This window comes from Agelaius phoeniceus, chromosome 2, assembly GCF_051311805.1.
Source record: "Agelaius phoeniceus isolate bAgePho1 chromosome 2, bAgePho1.hap1, whole genome shotgun sequence".
Classification (NCBI taxonomy): domain Eukaryota; kingdom Metazoa; phylum Chordata; class Aves; order Passeriformes; family Icteridae; genus Agelaius; species Agelaius phoeniceus.
The window spans coordinates 96,994,450-97,015,752 of NC_135266.1; the positions used below are offsets into that span (position 1 = coordinate 96,994,450).

The 21,303-nt window shown below is 41.8% G+C and overlaps 1 protein-coding gene and 1 long non-coding RNA gene across 6 annotated transcripts in view; both read left to right on the forward strand.

The window, feature by feature from the left end:
- The window catches only part of DCBLD2 (discoidin, CUB and LCCL domain containing 2), a 419,219-nt gene that overhangs the window by 354,194 nt on the left and 43,722 nt on the right, over positions 1-21,303 (forward strand). The window lies entirely within an intron of this gene.
- Positions 45-19,454, forward strand: LOC143693393 (uncharacterized). The gene is made up of 2 exons (XR_013181032.1): positions 45-11,468; positions 11,809-19,454. It is a non-coding gene; the product is annotated as an uncharacterized LOC143693393 (long non-coding RNA).

Here is a 21,303-nt window from a genome sequence, read left to right on the forward strand (position 1 = left end):
AAACAATGACAGCAAGTAGTAGCCCCCCAGTGAGTGGAGATTCTAAAAGAGGGATGCCCATCCAGACTATTTCAGCAGACAGTCTGTGCATAGGTATACGTGGCTTGCCCTGATGTCAATGTCTCAAGCTGCTGCTCGAGACCACTCCTGTGGAGTGGTCTGTCAGTTAGAGCCTGCTGTCCTTCTTTTCCAGTTAAGATGTCCTAGTCTCTGGGGCCTTAGAGACCTTGACCTTAGAGTGTGATGGATTCAGCTGTCTTGATGGCTGTTTCTGTGGGCAGTAACACTTGGAAAGTTCCACGCCACTTTGCCACCAGTGGTGCATCTTTCCACTCCTTAAGCAGGACTAAATCCTCTGGTTGGATATTACGAACAGCCAAAGTCCAAAGGCAGGGGCTATGCCAGCTGAGCTTCTGGTTGAAGGGATTTCATGAGAGACAGTATGCTGGCCACATATTCTTTTAAATATATATCACTTACCTCTACATCCCGATAGGTTGAGAATTACCTGGGTGAGGAATTCCAAACAATAATTCAAAGGAAGAGAACTGATTCTCTCTTCTGGGTCTGGTCTTCATTCTTGCCAAAGCCAATGGAAAAAGCCCTACCCATGGCATCTTGGTGCCTATTACCAGCTTCAAAAGGTGTTTCTTTATTTCGCTCTTCATTTGTTTTCTACCTGACACAAGCTCTGTGCCAGGGGGTATGGAAGATCCATTGTTTTTCTAAAGTAGCCATAACCCCTTGAAGGAATTTTCCTGTAAAATTAGCTCCCCTGAGTCTGTTCCTTTACAATCCTGTATCTTGAAATAATTTATTCCAAAAATACCTTCATAGGTGATGCTGTAGCTGCTGAAGCAGTTGGGAATGCTTCTGGCCACCTTGTTAGCTGATATACTATTACCAGAAGATATTTAAGCCTTCCCACTTGGGACATCTTAGTAAAATCCACTTGGCATTTTTAGAAGGGACATAACAGCCCAAGGCCTCCCTCCCCTGTCAACTTTCTTTGTAACCCTGTTATTGGCTTCAGCACAAATCAAGCAAACTTCAACAGCTGCTTTTGCCAGACTAAAAAGACCCACAGCAAAATACATCTTGAGGAAGGCTTCTGCCAATCCTTGAGAGCTCCAATGATTCCCTTCATGGAGTTGTTATAATATTTGTATGGCCAGAGCTTCTGGTCTCCATTGTTTGCCATCCCTTGTAAACCAATTATTTCCCTTTTTTTCTCTGCCCCACTCTTTTTAGTTATCTCCAGCTCCTCTGGTGGAAAAGACAGTTTCTCTGGCAGTGATTGAGTCACTGGGAGCAAAGGGAGGGTCTTGAAGAGTTCTGGCAAAAGTATTCCTTTCTGAGTTTCTTCGTCTGCCAGTCAATTGCCTATTGCCTCCTCCAAGTCCTTTGCCTGATGTCCCCTAATGTACATCATTGGTCCCCTTTTTGGTAAATTCACTACCTCCAAGAGAGGGGTAATTAAGCTGTCATGCGCTAATGTTTTTTCCCCTGCAAGTTAAACCTCTTTCCTCTCACAGATTTCTAAATGTGCATACTACTCCACATGCATGCTTAGAATCAGTACAAATGTTAATTCACAGCAACATCCTCCCTTCTTCTAATTCCCTTCCCTTGATAATAGCATCTCCTGTAACTCGCTTCCCTTCTGCTACCCGTGATCGTCATCCTTTTTCCCAGGACCCATTGCTGCCTTTACCTATGCTTTATGGGTTCCTTCTCAGGTTTACTCCCCCAAAAATCCCATTGATTTGTGACATTTTCAGTGGTCCTTCCCTGTGGACTCTTCGTGGACCCTCTAGTCCACTACTTGTCTGTCTTGAGTGGGCACATTGGGTACTCAACCAATTGCCCAGTGCCAGCTGCCACCAAAGGGAACTGATCACCAAAGCTGGCTGAGGGGCACCTTGAGCTCCCACTCACTGTCACGGGTTGGCAGAAGGACCCCAGATGAGTGCTCATTTTCTTAGAAGAATTAATCCTTGATGCCAGAGGTTTTTGTCCCAAAAAGAGACAAAAGAGTCCTGTAACTTTATTGGAATAAAGGGAAAGGCCATGGACCATTTCCCATGGGGTCTTTCAAGTGGTTGGGGGATGCAGCTCCCTTTTTATCCTAAGTTTCCCACTGCATTACCCTCTTCTTTGCCCCATTGGCTGAGGTAATCAGACAGTAGAGACTGCCTGAATCGCCTATTCTATGCCCCACTCTAATATACTCTTTTTGCCCCTCATAAGCCTTTTTCTTTGCATCAACTGGTGGAAGAACTTCCTTGGCTATCAAAACAACCTGTAGAAGGCCTCACAGTTTTTACTGATGCCAGCTGAAAAACTTTTAAAGCAGGTCTTACTTGGCAGGACAGAGGCAAATGGCTCTCCCTTTTGCTATATAAAAGAAAGAAAAATAAACTCTTCCTAATTCTATGAAGTCTCTGTTCTCTTGCTCTGGCTTCAGGAATTTAACACAGTTTTGGCTGAGCAACAATCTGTGCTGATTAGTACCAGCTTCTAGAACTAAGAATTTCTTCTATTACTTCACTAGCCATAAGTGAAAAAAAACTGCAACAGATGTGACAAGTTTGGGCATCGGACTGGCAAATTTAAATCAAGATTTATGGAGAGATGGACCCCCCCTTGGGAAATGCAAAACCGAGCACGAAGGGGGAATGTGCAATGACACAAATGCTCCCCCACAACCAGGTGGCTGCCTGGACGTCCTCCACTCAGCAACACCAGGATCTGCAGGAGTGGACGTGGAGACAGCAGTAGACATCACTTTGACAAACACCTATGTAGATGTCATACCATCAACAGCAAATGGACCATTGGGCTATGGACTTAGTGCTCTACTGCTGATAGGAAGATCATTCACATGAGAACAAGCCTTTTTTTTTCACCTAGACTGATTGATGCAGATTATTTAGGCAGTTTTGAGATAATGGTGCAGACTTGGAAGCCACCTGTCCATATTCCAAAAGACACTAGTTAGTTCATTTGACGCCAAGGTTCTGAAACGGGGTCATGCATAGAGGGCATGGAGATTTTGGGTCAACAGAAACCCCTCAGGTAATGTTTACCATTATCAGGAGAAAACCAACTAAACCCATTACTTTTCAGCACCCTGATGGAGGAGCTCTCATGACAAAAGCTGCATTACTGGACACAGGTTCAGATGTCACCATTGTTCCCTTGTTTGTATAGCCTGCAAAACGACCTCTGAACACCTTGGGAACACCTGTTATGGGGGTGGGAGTTGTGCAAATGACTCAAATCAGTAAAACACTCTTAACAGTATGGGTTGATGAGGATGCACATGTTTGGGCTCAGATGAGATCTTATGTGATGACTACAACAATCTGGCTGCTGGGACAAGACGCATTGGGCCAGATGGGTTTCTGTGTCACCAATGAGGGTTTTTAGCAGTGGTCATTGAGGGGCTGCCAACCCTAAAATGAAAATGGTTAACAGAAACACCAGTCTAGGTTGATCAATGGCTGCTGTCTAAAGAAAAGCTTTCCCATGTTAATGAACTGGTTGATGAGCAGTTGGAAAGGGAGCATATCGTACCTTCTCCGAGCCCCTGGAACACACCCATTTTTACAATTCCTAAAAAATCAGGGAAATGACCTTTGAGCAATTAATGCTGTAATGCAGGATATGGGACCCTTGCAACCTGGCCTTCCCTCACCATCAAAGTTACCTGTCAATTGGCAACTGTTGATTATTGATTTAAAAGATTGCTTTTTCACAATGCCCCTGTACGAGGATGACGGTGAGAAGTTTGCCTTGTCAGTGTCATCCATTAACAAAGCAGAGGCAGCAAAAAGGTATCAGTGGATTGTATTGCCACAAGGGATGCGAAATTCTCCCATGATGTGACAACTGTGTGTTTTTTGCCTGGGCACTAGCCCTGCTGAGAAACCAGTACTTACAGTGTCTTACCTATCATGACATGAATAATAGCAGGAGAACACCTGGATACAGCAACCCTGCTACCTGCCTTACAACAATTGCAGAAGGCAGGCCTTCAGATTGCCCTGGAAAAAGTCCAACAACAAGCCTTATGGAAATATTTGGGTATGCTTATCACTGAAGCCCAAATTCAGCCTCAATAATTAACTATTTGTACAGAAATTCTGACCTTGATGGATGACCCCCAAAAAGTTAATTGGGGACATACAGTGGGTTTATAGCACCTGTGGCATTACTAATTAAGACTGTGAGCCCCTAATGCCATTATTGAAAGGGGGAAATGAGACCAATTTTCTGTATGAACTGAAAAACAACAGAAGACTGACTCAAATTGCCACTAAATTGGGTAATTCCTTTGAAGATTGTTGGTCCCCTAATTTACCATTTTCTGTGGCCATGCTGAATAGAGAAAAGCACATGATGGCTATCCTAATGCAGTGGGATAGATAGGTTAATCAGCCACTAAAAGTCCTAGAATGGCTCTTTTTACCATGTAATTTGAATGAATCCTTGACCACACGAATGGAAGCTATAGCCAAAATCATGATCAAGGAACAAAGCAGACACTGGAAATTGCAGGAATGGAACCCCAGTATATTCTTCCACTAACAAAAGACTTTTTACAATGGTCATTGCAGAATTCAGACACTTTACAATAGGCATTGTTAAACTTTCCAGGTATTATTAGCACTCTTTTTGCCCCTAATAAGCTTTTTTCTTTGTATCAACAGGTGAAAGAACTTCCTTGGCTATCAAAACAACCTGTAGAAGGCCTCACAGTTTTTACTGATGCCTGAAAAACTTTTAAAGCAGGTCTTACTTATCAGGACAGACGCAAATGGCTCAGTGAAATCCTTGAGGGACCAGGAGGTTCCTTACAGCATCTTGAGTCATGTGCTGTTATTAGTGTTTGAAAAATGGCCAAATGATCCCATTAACATTGTTTCTGATTCTCTCTATGTAGTAGGTATTGTTTAGTGCATGGAGCAAGCATTGCTCAAGGAAATTCAAAACCAGTGGTAGTGGCAAATCTTTTTGCAACTATGGCAGTTACTTAATTCTCGCAAACAGGATTATTTTATTACCCAGATACAGAGTCACTCTGCACTGACAGAAGGCCTAGCCTTAGGAAATGTGAAGGCTGATCAATTTGTGGCACCACTTTGGGCCTCTGGTTCTCCTAATATTGATACGCTTGGCCAAACCAGAAGGGCTTACAAGTTTTTTTCACAGAAATGCATAAGTTTTACCCAAACAATTGAGAATATCTCTGCAGGATGCCTGTCCACAATGCCAGGGTATGATTGGTAGATTGGGTCCTGGAGTCAACCCTCATGGCCTAGGGCCCTTGCAAATGGATGTAACTATCTGTGCCTCTTTTGGTCATTTTAAACGCATTAGTGTAACCATAGACACCTTTTCTGACATGGTCTGGGCCACTCCTCTGACAAGCGAAGGGTCTCATTTTGTCATTCGACACTTGCAAGTCTGCTTGCCATCATGAGTTTGCCTCAGAAAATTAAAACAGCTAATGGGTCAGGAAATATAGCCCGAGAGACCCAGGATTTCTTAGCTGGTTGTGGGGAAGAGCATAGCACAGGTATTCCAGGGAACTCCACAGGACAAGCTATCATTGAAAGGATGCATCAGGTACTGAAAGGACTGGTGGATAAACAAAAAACAGAACAAACTTTTGTTTCATTCAAACATTTCTCCCCATGTGGGGAGAATGGGCTGAGCCCACAGGATAGAGTGCTGAAAGCAGTCTATGTTATGAATCATCTATGGTTAGTAGGTAATTGTAGTGAACCACCAGTAATAACACATAATTCAGGTTTGCAGCAAGATTCTGAATTGGTAGAGCACCAACCAAAAGTTTGTTCTAAATATCCTATTGTCATGGTTTGACACTGGCACAATGCCAGTGTCTTCATGAGAATACCCTCTTCCTGGTTTCTGCTGTGAGATGTGACTTGGAATAAGCAAAGCAGGCTCTCACTTAGAAATAAAGGAGAATTTATCAACTAAACTACAAGGGAAAGGGAAAAAAAAAGAAACACACAAGGAAAATGAAAACTTCACAAATACATCTCTTCCTCCTCCCCACCAAATTCCCAATACAATACATCCCCCAAATCATCGACTCTCGGTCCAGCACTGCCTTTCAGACTCTCGGTCCAGCACTGCCTCTCAGTTCATTAAGAGGAGAAGGAGTCTTTCTTGTGCTAATTGTGACTTCTTCCTTTCATGTCTAGCGCTTTCTACTGAACACGGACTAGAGCTGCTTCTAGGGTCAACTTTTAAGGATGCTTCATCTTACTCTAAAAAGGCACAGTCTCAACTTTGGGACATCTGTCCCCCCCATATTTTTTGCACCCCCTGGGGCCGAGGGGTACCCACACCAAACCTTCTTGGTCTTGAGGCATTGCCTCCCTTTAGAATGCAGTCTCTATCACAAGGAAACATGGCTCTGTCCATGGCTACACAAAAAGAGTCTAGCATAAGCTACTCCATCATCTCTTCTACTTGAGTTCTTCTCTATTCTTTTCAGATCTCTCCTTTGCTCAGACCTCCAACTCTTACTCAGTTCCCTCTTCATCTTCTGCTTCATCCCCCTCCAGGAGAGGTTAATGCTCTGCAGAGTTTTCATTGTCTACAAAAGGGTTAAAAGCTCTTACAAGCATCGCGGCATCCCACAGCATCCCCCCCCTTCTCCACCGGCGGGCTGTGCGGCCAGCACAGGATATCAAATTTCAAGATAACAGTCCTTGGCACCGGCGCCTGTACATGGCTATACAAACTCCCAGTGCTTGTCTCTCTCCTCCACCCTTGAGCCAGGCCTACCTCATGGCCGTGTGGCTTCCCAGCCCCCGCCCAGCCGGCAGCTGGGACGGGGGGAAAGATCCAAACTCTTTCTGTTATGAATAAGAAGCTTGACTAGGCCAATATTCAAGCAGCAATCAATTTATTATTTAATATGGTAAAGTATGAGCAATACAGCGCTGGGTACAGTGGGGGAAGTTTTCCCTCCAACTGCACGCCGATAATTGATGGTTACAGGTGTTTATAGGGGTACTCATCAGTTTTTTTCAACAGTTTCTATTTCCAATTTTTACTCATCAGCAATTTTTATTCCAAATTATTACATCATAATTCTATACACTACTGTGATTTTAATTTCTCAGGATGTATTTCCAAAGGAGTATCCCCAGATGGTGATGGTCCAGCTCCCCAGATGTGTCCACCTTTTAATTGCAGAGATTATAAATCTCATAACAGTGATGTCTAGCTTCCCTTTGGTCGAAACCATAAATCCTTGAGGTGATGTTCATCTTCCTTTCTCAAACTGTTTTTCTCTGCTTCAATAAGGAGTGAGATAAGCATATTTCCTATATATATATTCCAAAGCTATAGTTTCAAGGATACAAGTAATATTCTAAAATTATACTTCAAAAGGTTATTATTGCAGAGCTTTTTTATGGATTAAATGCAAGCAAAAAGCAACATCCTTAACACCTTAATTCCAATGCTCCTAAATCAACCAGGGTTAATTGCAAACAAAAGATAGGTTCAAAGGCCTTTTTCCATGCGTTATTTCCATCAGTTATTATTAGAATTCGCAACTATCCCATTGTCAATGTCCACACATTTTGCATTCGCAAGTACACACTTTGCCTGTTTGTACCTGACATGAAACACAGCTTTGCATCTCACATTTCCCGCCGAACATCCAAAGAGAACCTCCCAGGAAGAGAGCCCTGCTTTTAACCCCGTGTTCTCAGAAGCAGATCCAATGTCCCAATAGCCACATTAAGTACTAATATTAAATCTGAGCACCCATTAGCCTGACTACAGCATCCCAGAAAACATATTTCCTGTCAAACTACCACACCTATGAACAGGGTTATCAGAAGGATCTGCAGATTTACTGATGTGGGGCAGGGGTTATGTTTGTATCATTACAGACAAAAAACCGTATGGATACCAGCAAAATGGGTTTATCCCTGGCTTGAAAAGGACATTCTGGTCCCTAATATCAACAATGAACCAACAACCAGTGCTACCTGAAAACATCAATTGCCCTCAGAATTATGAATGCTTTTGTTATCCTTGGGTGAGATTAGAATAAGTGGAGTGTAGATCAGATAGGTGGTGTGAGTTTAAAGGAGGGACCTTCCCCAGGTATATAGAGTGCAGAGATCGGCACTCCCAAAAATTTATTACCTGGATGGTGTTAACCCAAATGACAGGAATAACAGTTAATTCCCCTGAAACCTGTCAAGAAACGCTGAATTTGTTTGAGTCTTGGGAGCAATTGAGACAGGCTATTCAGTGGTATCATAGCAAACTTTGCAAGCTCAAGAAAAAGGACAGAGAGAATAAGATCAATGCCATTGAATGAAGAAAAGGAATATTTATTCCTGGGACGTGGGGAGTTAGACCTGAGCAGTGAGAACAAATAAAGCGAAGGTGGGAGGAGAAGAACCAAAGGAGACAGAATAGGAAAAGAGCACAAAGAGCAAGAGGCACAGTCAGTTTGGATTTTATCCCTAATCTCATAGGGGAAGGGTTCTTTGCTAATGTTAAGGATGAAGAATAGTCTTAGAGTAGATGTGCAGGTATTTGGATCTTTCTCTGTGTTACTTGTGATATGTGGCAACATCTGTAGTGCAGACATTAACCCGCCGGGATGGCATTGACAGACTATGTGGCTTACTTGTGCCAGTGCTACTGGGTTGGGTTTCTTTTGTCTATCCTTAGCCATGCCAGGAGATCATTTCTGCATATGTTTGAATTGGTATCCCAATAAGTAACTTTACTGGTTTTGCAAAATGGGTAGGAGTTGGAGGAAAACCATATGTGGAAGCAAATAAACCAAGCACAAAGGATCAGTGGTGTAACATAGCCAGTGGTGGTACAAAACTGGACATATGCTAAAGGTTGGAGATTAAGGAAAACGGCGAGGGCTTCCAAGCAGGTATAACAACACAGTCACAGAATGAAAGCAGACTAGAGTCCAAGAACTAGATTTGTTAGGATCAGTACCTGGAAATTATTGCTAGTTTTTAAACTACTTTTTAAACTCAAAATCAACTTATATGAGCAATGTCCTAGTCCCATGACCCAAAAATAATAAAGTCATCTTTAATCCCAATTCTCCATGGTATCAGAATATGACCAAATATTGCCACAATTGGACTTATCCTAGAAGTGCTGGTGCAAATGTGACTGTAAGAAAGCTTCCACCAGGTGTCTTTTTAATCTGTGGGGATAGGGCATGGCCTGCAATTCCAAGTAATTAGTTTGGTGGTCCTTGTTACTTAGGAAAACTAACCATGTTTGCTGCTAGCATGTGCGTAATGCTGAATCAGACTATTTAGGGAGTGGGACATAGCAAGAGAACTGAAAGCAATCACAAGTTTAAGACCTGATTGTGAAAATCTGATTGTGACAATCGTGTAGAGTTTTGGGGCACTCCAGCACGAATAATAGCATCATTCCTTACTCCAGGTATTGCTGCTGCTCAAGCTTTGGCTACCTTTAATAAGTTGGGATGCTGGACAGTCAAACAACTAAATGTGACTTCAGCTATTTTAAATCAGATGCTCACTGACGTAGATAGTATTAGACATGGCACACTGCAAAATAGAGCTGGTATAGATTTGTTGTTAGCACGTAAGCATGCGTGTGAGGAGTTTGAAGGAATGTGTTGTATGAACCTCTCTGACCATTCTGCATCCATTCACAGAAAACTCAAACAACTACAAGATAACATGAAGAAATTGACTGGGAATGAGTGGGGTTTGGATGAATGGTTTGAGGGATGGGGAATAACTGGATGGTTCAAAGATATTGTAAAGGGAGCTTTGTTATTACTAGTAGTCATTATTGTATTGCTTTGTGTTATTCCATGCATGATGAAATTGGTGAGCCTCTTGGAAGAAAATATGGTGGAAAGGGTCTGGCTGGTGCAAGAAGAAGAAGGGAGAATTGTAGCAATGTATCTGAACCACATAGACTACAGTGTGCACCAGCCATCCAGCTTGGAGCTGTTCTTATCAGAATTTTCTCAGGGCCCTCTGGAATTCATCAAGGTTACTAAGACATAAGCTGTGCTAAAATAAGAAAGGAGAAGATGAGAAACTAAATTCCAAGACCGCAAGAACTTGGTAACAGGGGGCAGCAAAGCACCTGGACTGTAACCAAACACATATTCTGAGAGGTGCATGCAGAATGTGTGGACAAGACAAAGGCACCAATAAGAAATGCATGACTAGCATGTGCAGAGAGTTAGAGCATATAAGTGCATCGTGTAAACAATAAACAGCTTCTGCTTAATCTTCTTGGCCCATTGTCCAGGAGTCCTGAATTTCCCACAAGTGATACTTACTAAAAGGGCTTCCATTTAATGATAGAGTTACTGTCTATATGATGATTAATGGGAACAGTTCTTTAAAAGCCTTCCCTTGCTGACATCAGTAAGTTTCATCTTTCCCTAACTGTACTAGTGGCTATACATTAGGTATGAATATAAGGGAATAAGTTTTAAGGATATGTTTCAAGTAAGCAGATTGGTAGCTCTGCTTCCATTTCCATTGTCTAAGAACTTGGATTATTTTTGGACTTTTTCATAGACCTCTGACTAGATTAGCATTTGTCTTTGATTGACCCCGTCAATTTTAGGCTACTAGGCTTGACTGATGAATGGAAAGGGGAAAGTCACAGAGCTTAGGTGGTTCCCTTGTCAGCAACTTCTCAGTAGCAGGGAGATTTCTGTCCTCAAGTTTGTTACTTCACCTAACAGATTATGCTCACTCCAAAAGAAGGTGAGAAGTTTGCTTCCCTAAATGGTCAAAAAATTATTCTTGCTATTTGTGACTCTTTTTTATTACTGGACTTTGTATTACTGGTGTTTGTTACAGAAAGTTGGATTAAATTGCATGCATCCGGTCTTGGGGGAAGCAGAGTATTCTTTAGCCAATAGCATGTAGGCTTTTATCAAACGGAGATTGTCTTAATAGATTGGATGCTTAAAACACAGTAATTCCTGCTAGTTCCAATTCCATTTTTAGGCTCAACAAACTGAATGATAAACCTGCACCAGTAGGGAGGGAAATTTAATTAGACTTTCTCCTTTTTGGAGAGAAGCTAATGAAAAAGTTTTACTAGAATCAGAGCAGGCTGTAAAACAAGAAGAGCATCCTGAAAAGAGGCCAATCCTGTCCTCTTAATATTATTATTTGTGACTGGACTTGAATGACATGTGTCAAATCTGTGTTCCTGGGTATCACATCAGTAATAGGTACTTCAACTGCTGTACTTCTCTCCTAAAGATAAGAACAGAATCCAAATAATCATGACTCCATGGTCACAGTTCACCCTGTAATACTGACAGGTGAAAAAGCAGTGGAAGGTGCACCTGTAAATTAATTTGAATGGCCTATCTAAATCAGTGGTCCCTGATTTCCTGAAGGCTTAAACAGGTCAGTTGCTCATATCTTTCAGAATTTTTTTGTCATGTTTTTCTTGGGATTCTTTTAATCTTTCCCCATTAGTTCAGCCTCTGCTCTCAATCCTTTGCTGGCATTTAAAGTATCTCAATAGCCTGGAAATGCGTTGCTTTTATTTATCACATCATTATTTCTTTCCAAGTGTTGTTTGCCTCAAGTCTCATTTTTGCTGATTTTCTGCTAGCTCATTGTCAGATGGCCGCAGGCATTTTGTAATAGCAAGTACACAATCCTATAGCTTGCTTTTCTTTTTATTTGGTCTGTCTAGAAAATGGAATGACTGAACATTACTGACAGGATTTTCTCTCCACAGTATGTTTCACTTGAAGGGCAGATGCAAATCATCTACCTAAACTCTTGGCACTGAAGAAACTAGTGGTTTGCTGTTGCATATAGAACATTACAAAAGGAAGGCCTTGTAAAACCACGGCTGAGGCCCATTACTTTGGCTAAGTAGAAAAGCACTATGGGAAAGTGAGGCAGCAGAATTAGAGGTAGATCATCAAGTTCTATAATCATCGCATGTTCACATTGTGGTGTGTGGTGGTTGGTTGAATTATGTTTGTTATGGTTTAAAGCTATGTAATTGATAAAGGCCTGACTGCTTCAAAAGCCTGGTTTTTGCAATAAAGCGGCTCTCCTCACTCCCAGTTTGTCAAGGAGATGATCAGTAGGAACGTTGCAGAGCTGCTGTGTGCATACTAACAGAATGGCAGACAGTGAGGCAGTGGATATTTCTGAGGTTTAGTACAATGCTGCTGAATTGGTACCAGTTTAGTTGGTTTTCCATCAGTGGCATTTCTATCTATAAGTACACTGCCCAGAGTCATTTTGATGTCATTTCCTTATGTCTCGTTTTAATACCTCCTTCAGTTTAAAGGATGATACAATCTTTACATTTTGAAGATCCCTGTTAGGAAACACTATGCCAGAGTAGTCATCACTCCCTTTTCTTTTCTTCTTTTGCCTGTAATTTTCATAGACTCATTTCAAATTTCTGCTAATGTCAATAAGAATACTGAGACTACTTAGCAGGGTGGATGCTCTCAACTGCTTTCCTCTTTCATACTGCTTCATTCTGTACGTGACCTAATGGCCTCATTTTGTCATCTGCATTTTGTTGTTGTCTGCTAAAAACTGGCATACACTGCCAACTCACAACTTGTGTGTTGGGATTTCAAGGGCTTTGATGGGTTCCTTTCTGAGATTGCCATGCACTGGACTTTCCTATTCACAAAGACTTCATCTTCTGTTGGTCGTATTTCAGTATTTAATGCTCTTTCCTGGAATGAGCAATATACCAGCAAGTACTATATTCCCTGCAAGCCCTGTCTTCCCAAAGAATCATTTAAAAAGATTGCTTTTCTCTTCTGACTAATCTGCCAATATTTGGATGGAGAATTTGGTACGTTATGTAAGAGGATCTCATCATAGGCAATATCTCAGACTTATTTCTTTCCAAATACTTGCTCCTTTGGATCCTCATTCCATTTGGAGTACATTTAAGATTTTTTTTCACTGAAGCCATTTAACAATGCCTCTTCTCTTATAAAATGTGATGTGCGTGACAAAGATGGATCCCCATGAAAGGTTATACACATATAAAGTTTAATTGTAAGAATGGTGGCTCCCTCCTGCAGTTCCATTTGTAACTGAGTTGATATTCCAAAGCTAAATATTCCAGGCCTGTGAACACAAAAGGAAGTCTGTGTCTTTTGCAAGAATTACTCCTAGGAGGACTTGTGTTAATTTTGATTTCTACGATGTTAGCCCTGTTGCAGGAAAAAAGTAGATTGTACTCTTCTTGTGTAATCTCTTCTTGTGCTCTCATTCCCCCCTCTCTGCCTTGCATGCCCTAGTTAATCTAAGTGTGACTCATTTAGACTCATCTCATAGTGCAAATTCTGCATAGTTTCATGTACTTACAAATGCCAGTTGCCAGGGAGCATAACTGTTCAAGGGGCAAAGAATTGTAGGGCTGGACAACTTCAGGTGCTGAAACTGTAAGTGGTTAAGTCATGCCATATTAAAAAGACAGAGCAAATAATTTGATCTAGGACTTTCAGCTGGGCACCTCTGAGAATAACAGCTTGTCAGAAATGACACAGCCATCTTTCTAGCTGTATTCCAGAAAGAGAAAAGGGACACCTTTAATGGTTAAGATGTTTGGCATGAGAAAACAGCAAGAATTGTACCACAAAATACATGAGCCGGATAAACTGCATTTTTCTAGTGAGAATTTTGCAGTTGTTCTTTCTTGTCTGTTCCTTTATTTTTCACAGAAAACAGTGGGGGTTCTAATTACTGTTTTTCTTTTTTTTTTTCTTTTTTGTTTTGTTGGCCTCTCTCTTTCCACCTGCAATTAACAATTTTGCCTTTCTTTTCTGGGTCCTCTTTCTTTACTTATAGAAGGTTGCATGAGGTTATTCAATCTTGTCATAAACATTCTTATACTGTGGAAGGAAGTAGAAGGTACATCTAAAGGGAGAAAACAAACCCACAAAAATGGAGGTGTTTTACAGTCTTCTGTGAGAACATTAGGACACAAGATATATTTGAACTGTGTTCTGCTGTATTGATATAACTTTCAGTCCACTCATTACTATTATTACAAGTGTTCGGCCTTTAGTACATAGCCTTTGAAATCATTCAGCCCAATATTTCGGCTAATTTTTTTTTTATTTATTTCTAGCGAGGATGTTGTTTCTTAAGGAATATTCCAGAGCAAGAATGTCCACGGTAGAGTTACGGTGTCATAATCAAAAGCGTCATAAATTCTGGTAGAGTTTGTGCTGGTAATACGTCTAGAAATGAAAGGTTTTAGATCTTTTTTTACTTTCAAATGTAACCATTATTTGAAATAGTTAAGAGTTGGGGGTTTTCCCCCCCACAAAATACTTCTCTCTCAAATGTTATTCAGGGTTTTCACACAAAAGCCCACCCTGTAAAACATGTGGCAGATACTCTGCAGTAACTGCAGCTTACCAACTAGTGACAATAACGTGGGTTAAATGACATTCCTTCTGCAGTGATGGAAACTCTGTATACACAGACATACTCAACAAAGGTTACAATGGCTTAGCTCCTGTCCTAAAGTTAATGTGCATTTTTAAACTTCCCAAGAAGGTGAATTCAAGCTCCTTCATTGCTCTGCGATGGAGTTTAAGGAGAATTTCAGTGTGCTTTTTGTCATTTCCAACTGTCATTGCTAAGCTCTTGAACATGAGACTCCCTCATGACTGATGACAGTTGTCTAGTTAAGAGTTGGTCAAAGACGTGGTCCTGCTCTAGAAGGATATGAGGAGGTTTCTGCACTCTTAGTCATCTCTACTGCTTGTGATTTCTATACAAAACCAGTGGGAAGTTTTCTGAAGGCAGTCCAGAAGCTGGCAATATGGACAGCTTAGAACTGAACACTTGCTGCAGTGCTACCATGGTGATACAAGAAAGGACTTAAAAAATTTAAAAGGGTAAACAAAGCAGCTGGAAGGAAAAGAACATTAACCATTATTCCATTCTAATAATATATCCTTCTTTAAATTATCATTTTCATGAATTTTCACGGCTTGAGTTGGTATCCATGAAAAGGAATCTGAGACAGAGAAAGATTTTTAATGGGGTACATGTGAACAAATGCAGGCCAGGTTGCCTTTTTGTGCAACAAATACAAGTCATGCTTGAGATACCCTAAGCTTACAATTCTTAGCTCACACTAAGAATTTTACTCATGATTGAGCAAATTTTACTGTCATTTAGAATTTTACTATCATGATTGTCATTGAAATTTTTCAAGGAAAGCTCTGAATAGCAATGTTTTTGTAAGAATAGTATTTTATCTCCTGTATTTGTGTGAAGCAGGTAAGCCTTTTGCTGTCACCAGTGTTGCTTAACCTTTTATGTCATATGCCTCTTCATATCCATATTGAGCTTAAGGGTTATTAATCTACTTCAGAATAGTGAAACCTTGAATAAGACTACTTTTTTTTTTTTGAAAGCTAATGTCATTTGACCTACTCACAGCAAATAATTCATGAATTCCAAGTCCCCAGATAGCATCTTTTACACATATTCTAACCTTTTGAACAAGTAACAAAAGCACTGTCCAATACTTTACTTGTTTAAGCACACAAAATGCTTCCCTCCTTTGCAGTTGGCAACTCTAAAATGAACCATATGTCTACAGTATTTTAATGTGCGCCATACTTAGCCAAGTAATTCAAAACAAATAAAAAGTAGTCCCTTCAATTTGGAAATATTTTTAAATTGGTTTTGAATATACAAAACATACCCTTACCCTACGTATTGCATGCAGATTTAATTGTCGTGAAAGCAAACCATATGTTTCTGTTCAGATAGCACAGTTTTCCACAGATTTTCACATTTGTTCTTGGCACAGTTTTCTACTTAACGTGACTGTTAGGACACTTGAAGGTACTTCTGAGGTACTGTAGTAAGCAGAAAAGGATGAGAGGTTGTGCCTTATTTCTGGCATTCCTTTGGTTTTCTTTTTGGTTTTCTTCCTCTTGCTCTTTTCCATGTCGCCATTCTAGATAGATAGTGATTTAGATTTTCAGTTTACTAAGATATGTTTTCTGTCTGGAAATCTTGTAAATTTTGAAAGGAACCCAACCTGTAAATATGCATCTTTTATGATTTGCTAGCAACATTTAAAATCTTCCTCCTGCTCTAAAATGCTTTTATTTGATAGGCATTTTTATCACCATTCAAACTAAAAGAGAACAGTTCCTATATTCATTGCTTTTGTACTGGATTCAGTTCAATGTGTGCTAACAGTGCAAAAAAGTCCTGCTGGAAGTAAGGATCTGCATATGAATTGACCAAGACACATGCTACAAGGGTCTTGTAAAGCTTCAAAGTTTCTCGACCTTTCTGGCAGTCTGTCTTCACAGACAGGTATTTTGCTAGCATTTATTTTAAAGAAAGCGATAGCAAAGCAAGCAAAATGGAGCAGCAAAAGAAGAGAGCAGCAAAAGGTACATTATGCCCTCTGTTATTATTGTCAAAACAATTTTTTTCTCGCCATGTTACTTAAAATACCTTAGTAGAGCTAAAGACTAGAAAAATGCAACTTTGTTCATTAAAACAAAAGCTATCTGTGGACAGAAGTGCCCAGCATGATGCTGGGAACTCCTAGTTGGTTTCAGTAAGCTGTCTGGAGAACTGCATTTTCGATGGGCTTTACTTGCATGTCTGTAAGGTGGAGAGTTTCTGTGGGGCCTTGAGCTCTGTGAGTGCCATGGGCACAGAGACCCATTGTGTAGCTCTCCGACCACAGCACACTGGGGCATGATGGATTACTCCCAGAGTTCGTGCGATAGAAAGGTTTTCTGCCCCCGTGAAGAAGGACACTTCCATTTTCCTGCACAGAGCCATTCTGTATGTTACAATGGTACCTTGAATTCATCAAGTGCTATTTGCAAAATGGCCAGTGACCTTGGATTCTTAAGCTTCTCGTGTTTGATCTGTTTCCTGTTTCAGTAAATAGCAAAACTTCCAAGGACTGCAATGACAAGAAGATGAAACTACTACCATATTTCAAATGTTTGCCTAATAAAATGTGATTCTTGCATGTATTCGCAATGGTAATTTCAGGTACTGAAACACCAGCTCTGCTCAGGGCAATTTTGAAATTAGCTGTTTTCCATGTTTCTTAGCAGGTGAACTGAGACACTGCTAGCTTTCAAGGCAAGGTGTTTGACAGTATCATCAAAAGGCTCAGGCTGCTGGATGAAAAGGTGAAAAAACTGAGGTGAATGGGGGAAAAATCTCACTTCTGGTTTATGTCATAGATTCAGCCAGATGATCAACAATCATTAGTTAATTGAGGTACCAGTGTAGTCTTTCAGTCTCACAGATCCCAAAAAGCTTAAAACATCCAGCAGCTTCTTCCTTGCAACAAGCGCCACAGCCAAAAGCCAGGCCTGGCTGTCACCTTCTCCTCGCAGCCTACAAACTCTGCCAGATGTACCGGTGATTCTCATTTTCCTTCTCAGCTACATGGAAAAGCACATCCTCTCAGTGTCACACAGTCCTTAGTGAAACTGAACAGTGGTTCAACTTCAAACAGCTCAGTATGCCAGGACAGAAAGCTTGCCCCCTTGCCTTTTCCTTGCAGCCTTTTATTTTCAGAGCTCGCATTGAGGCATTGCACTTTGCTTCTCAGCTTGAGTGCATTGTCCTATTGCTGGAGTCCCACGTGTACATCTCCTTCTCGCACAAACTGCTTCTGCTGAAACATGCTGATGTGATGTGCTTTCCTGCTCAGCTGTTCGCACGGTCACATTCTGTGTCCTACTTGCAGTCTGAATCTAAATGGAAAAGTTTCTGGCTATGTCTCACACACACAGATGTGCCAGGATGAAAAGGTTGCTTGGACCTTGCTGCTTAGGTTCGAAAACATCCCTTCACTCCACAATCAAGAGACAGCTTTCTTTGCTTTACATCCTGCAAACTTCCCACACAGACACACACACACACACACACACACAAGAGAGAGAGCTATGCACTTTCTTTCTTTCTTAGTGCACTCACCTATCCCCTACCTTGACCTCTCTACCACTTTTCTCTTGGCCTTGCCATGCATGGACATTTCCTCTTAAGATACCCATTGTGTTGCCTACCCCTCCCCTACATTGCCTTGCCTTTTCTACCAAACCTTGAATTTCCTTGTCATTCTTGACCATTCCTTTCCTTTCCTTTGCCTTCCTGACCCATGCATGTCCTTCCCTTGCCTTTCATACCAACCCAGTGCCTTGCATTGACTTGCTCACCTATCCTTCTTTTCCTTTCCATTTGTCCAGCTCCAACCTTTCATTTCCTTCTCCTTCTACCACTTTTATTGCCTTGCTTCTCTCTCCTTTGTGTTGCCTTGCGAACCCACCACTTGCCTTGCCCTTGAACCCCTTCCTTGCCTTGCATGACCTTGCTCACCTGTCCCCCACCTGGAATTCAACACCTCTCTTCTTGTGGAAGAAGGGCAGCTGATAAGGTATCGTTGTTGGTAGGGCAGCTGATAAGGTATCGTGGGGAGCTAGAGTCCACCAAGACATTTCTGTCCTGGCCCCTGTGAGAGTCTGTCCGAAATATCCCTCATCTGCCTCACGATCATCATTGGGGAGACCAGCGAAAAACAAAACCCATAATGTCTGCTGATTCTGTAGGGGAAAGTCATGTGCCTTAGACCTGAGAGCATTGCTAAGTTATTGTTTTCACAGGTGCATTTGGCTACACAGCTCAACTGAGCTCAAAGGGCACTTTGCCTTTTTGCATAATAGCTCTGGAATTCTCCCCACCTCTCAGCCTGGCTGGATTTCTCCTAAGCTTTTGGGTGGTCCCCCCCAAAAGTTAAGTCCTCTCACCCGTTCGTAACCACTGTGACAGACGAGTTGAGATGTAAGAAGCCTCTTCATCAAGAGACTGAGACATGAAATCCCTATGTGAGAAGGCCCCCTCTCACCTCCTTCCAGGGCCTTGGACTGAAAACCCCAACCAGGGGGAGGTGTACAGGGGGGGAAGGAAAGCTGCCCAAAGCAAGATGGATGTTGCAGGGGCAGGCAGTGGACCACGAAAACAATGGCTCTTGCCTGCTGCCGAACATGGACTGTGTGTACCCCTATCCAAACACCATTCTTTTCCCCCCGAAGATACAATAAACTACCTTTGTTTTGGTTGCAAAATCCATTCCCCCTTCCCCCATCAAAAAAGAGTATAATTTGGGTCCAGATGAACTGCGCTTCTGAGATTTCCCCGGATGTGGCCTGGTGGACTCCATCGGCTGGATACCAAAGGACTCCGCGGTACTACGTTTGGTAGCTATATACCCATTATTTTCCTCCCTCTTTTCCCTTATTTTCTCCTTTTTTCCCCAGTTTCCTCCCCAACGCATTTTTGCTGTGGTTATTTCAATAAAGCTGCATTTGTTTTGATTATTACTGCAAATCCCCTGTGCCGTGTCAGTTTTTTGCACCCTGAGATCAATCCACAAACAATCATCAAAACCTGTTCGTAAGGATGGATCGTGACAGCCCCTTCTGTGTAGGAGTCGTTGGACAGAGTCAGTACAGGATGTGGTATGCATCTTTTGCTTGGTAAGTTCCTGAAAGAGAACAGCAATGCTTTCTCATGGGAAGGAAAGAACTTCACTCCAGTGTTGGAGGTGCAGATAAGAAGTTATGTCATGCAGCTTAAGGGCAGCAGCAAACTTCTATGCTGGCATATTTGATTTGGAAGCACTGACTCAATTTGTACAATCATGGAGTCAATATCCATCTTTGGAAGGCAGTCTTCCTCCTGAAAGAATCCATTTGGCATGTGTTTTCACTTCCTTGAGGCAGTCTTCTTGAAATTCTGCCAGCACACTTCTTTTGGACAAGGCAAACAGCCGCGCTGGGTCTTGGTGTGCAGCGTATCTAGTACCCTGCACAGGTAATGACCAATATCCATTTTCTGGCACTTTTATATAGGGTTAGTCCCTGGAAGTTTTGGATTTTGGAGGAGAGGATGCCATTTCTTTTGAGATCAGCTTCTAGTTCCTCTCTTTGGCAAAGAAAGCAAGTTTGGATGGGCACTTTGGGTGGTCTCAGTGAATTGAAAGGCTTTTCCCAATAGGCAGTTCTCTGGGTTAGAGTTGTTGAACTGTCAGTGGGAATGCAGAGGCCAAGCCTCTGCAGGACAAGTTTTTGTCCCTTGTAGCTTTAGTGTGTGAGTGGTCCCTGGTGCCATTCCATTTAGATCCTGACTCTATGAGATTGAAGGCTTATGATGGTACCTAGAGCTGAGAAGGAAAGGGGCAATAGCAGGGTGTGTGTTTGTAGTTTGATGGGTGCAATTGAAATTGTAGGCAGCAATGAGTTTTCTCCACTGACAGTTTCACGAGCTCTGTTTTTGGCAGGTGTTTTCAAGCTTGTTAGCAGACTCTATGAGAGTGAAAAAGTTTGTTGGGGCAGAAGAGCTGGTGTTGGCCTTTGAGAGTGATGCAAAGAAGAGTATCCACTTGGAAGGGGAAGATTTGTTAAATCTTTTTGTCCTGACACAGTTGATTTGAGAGCAGGGACATTGCTGACTTGGCTGTGTCCAGGGGGTGGTTTCGAGCTGGGCTCAGTGTGTGTCCTTGTTTTGTGAGTTGACAACGCCATGGTGGGGTTATTTTGATGAACGTTGACAGTGCCCAGGAAAAAGACAGGCGCTTTTCTAGCCCAGCCCCATTCGTGTGGGAGCAGGGTGGGGGCAAGAGCTCTTGAGCTCTGACAGAATGCGATCCTGCATGTAGCAGAGAAGGAAGAGGAATCATTTCATTGTTGGCTGTGCAGTTTATAAGCTTCAAAATAAAAGGCAATTGCAGCACGGCCTCTTCCTTTTAGAATGTTTTCTGGGACATCAGCTGTTCAACATGTAACTCACACCCACTGAACTGCATCCAGCTCCCTGGAGATATGCACTTTCCCTTAAGATCTAAGTACCATATCGCACTCTAATGCTTGAAGATCCCAAACTGCTTCAAAATGTCCAGCAGCTACTCTCCAAGAAAACATCCTACAACAAAAAGGCAGTGCTAGCCATAACAGTCCCTTTGCAGTCTGTCAACTAAACAAAACACACTAGTGATTCACACATTCCTTCTCAATGATATATATATATATATATAGCATCAGCATGTTCTCTCAAAGTGGCAGACTATCATCGCAGCCAAGCATTTTCAGCCAGGACAGAAGTCATTTGCCAACCTATCCTCTTTCCTGTGTCAACTGACATTTGCAGCGCAAATATTTTCACCTTCTTTCATTGTCAC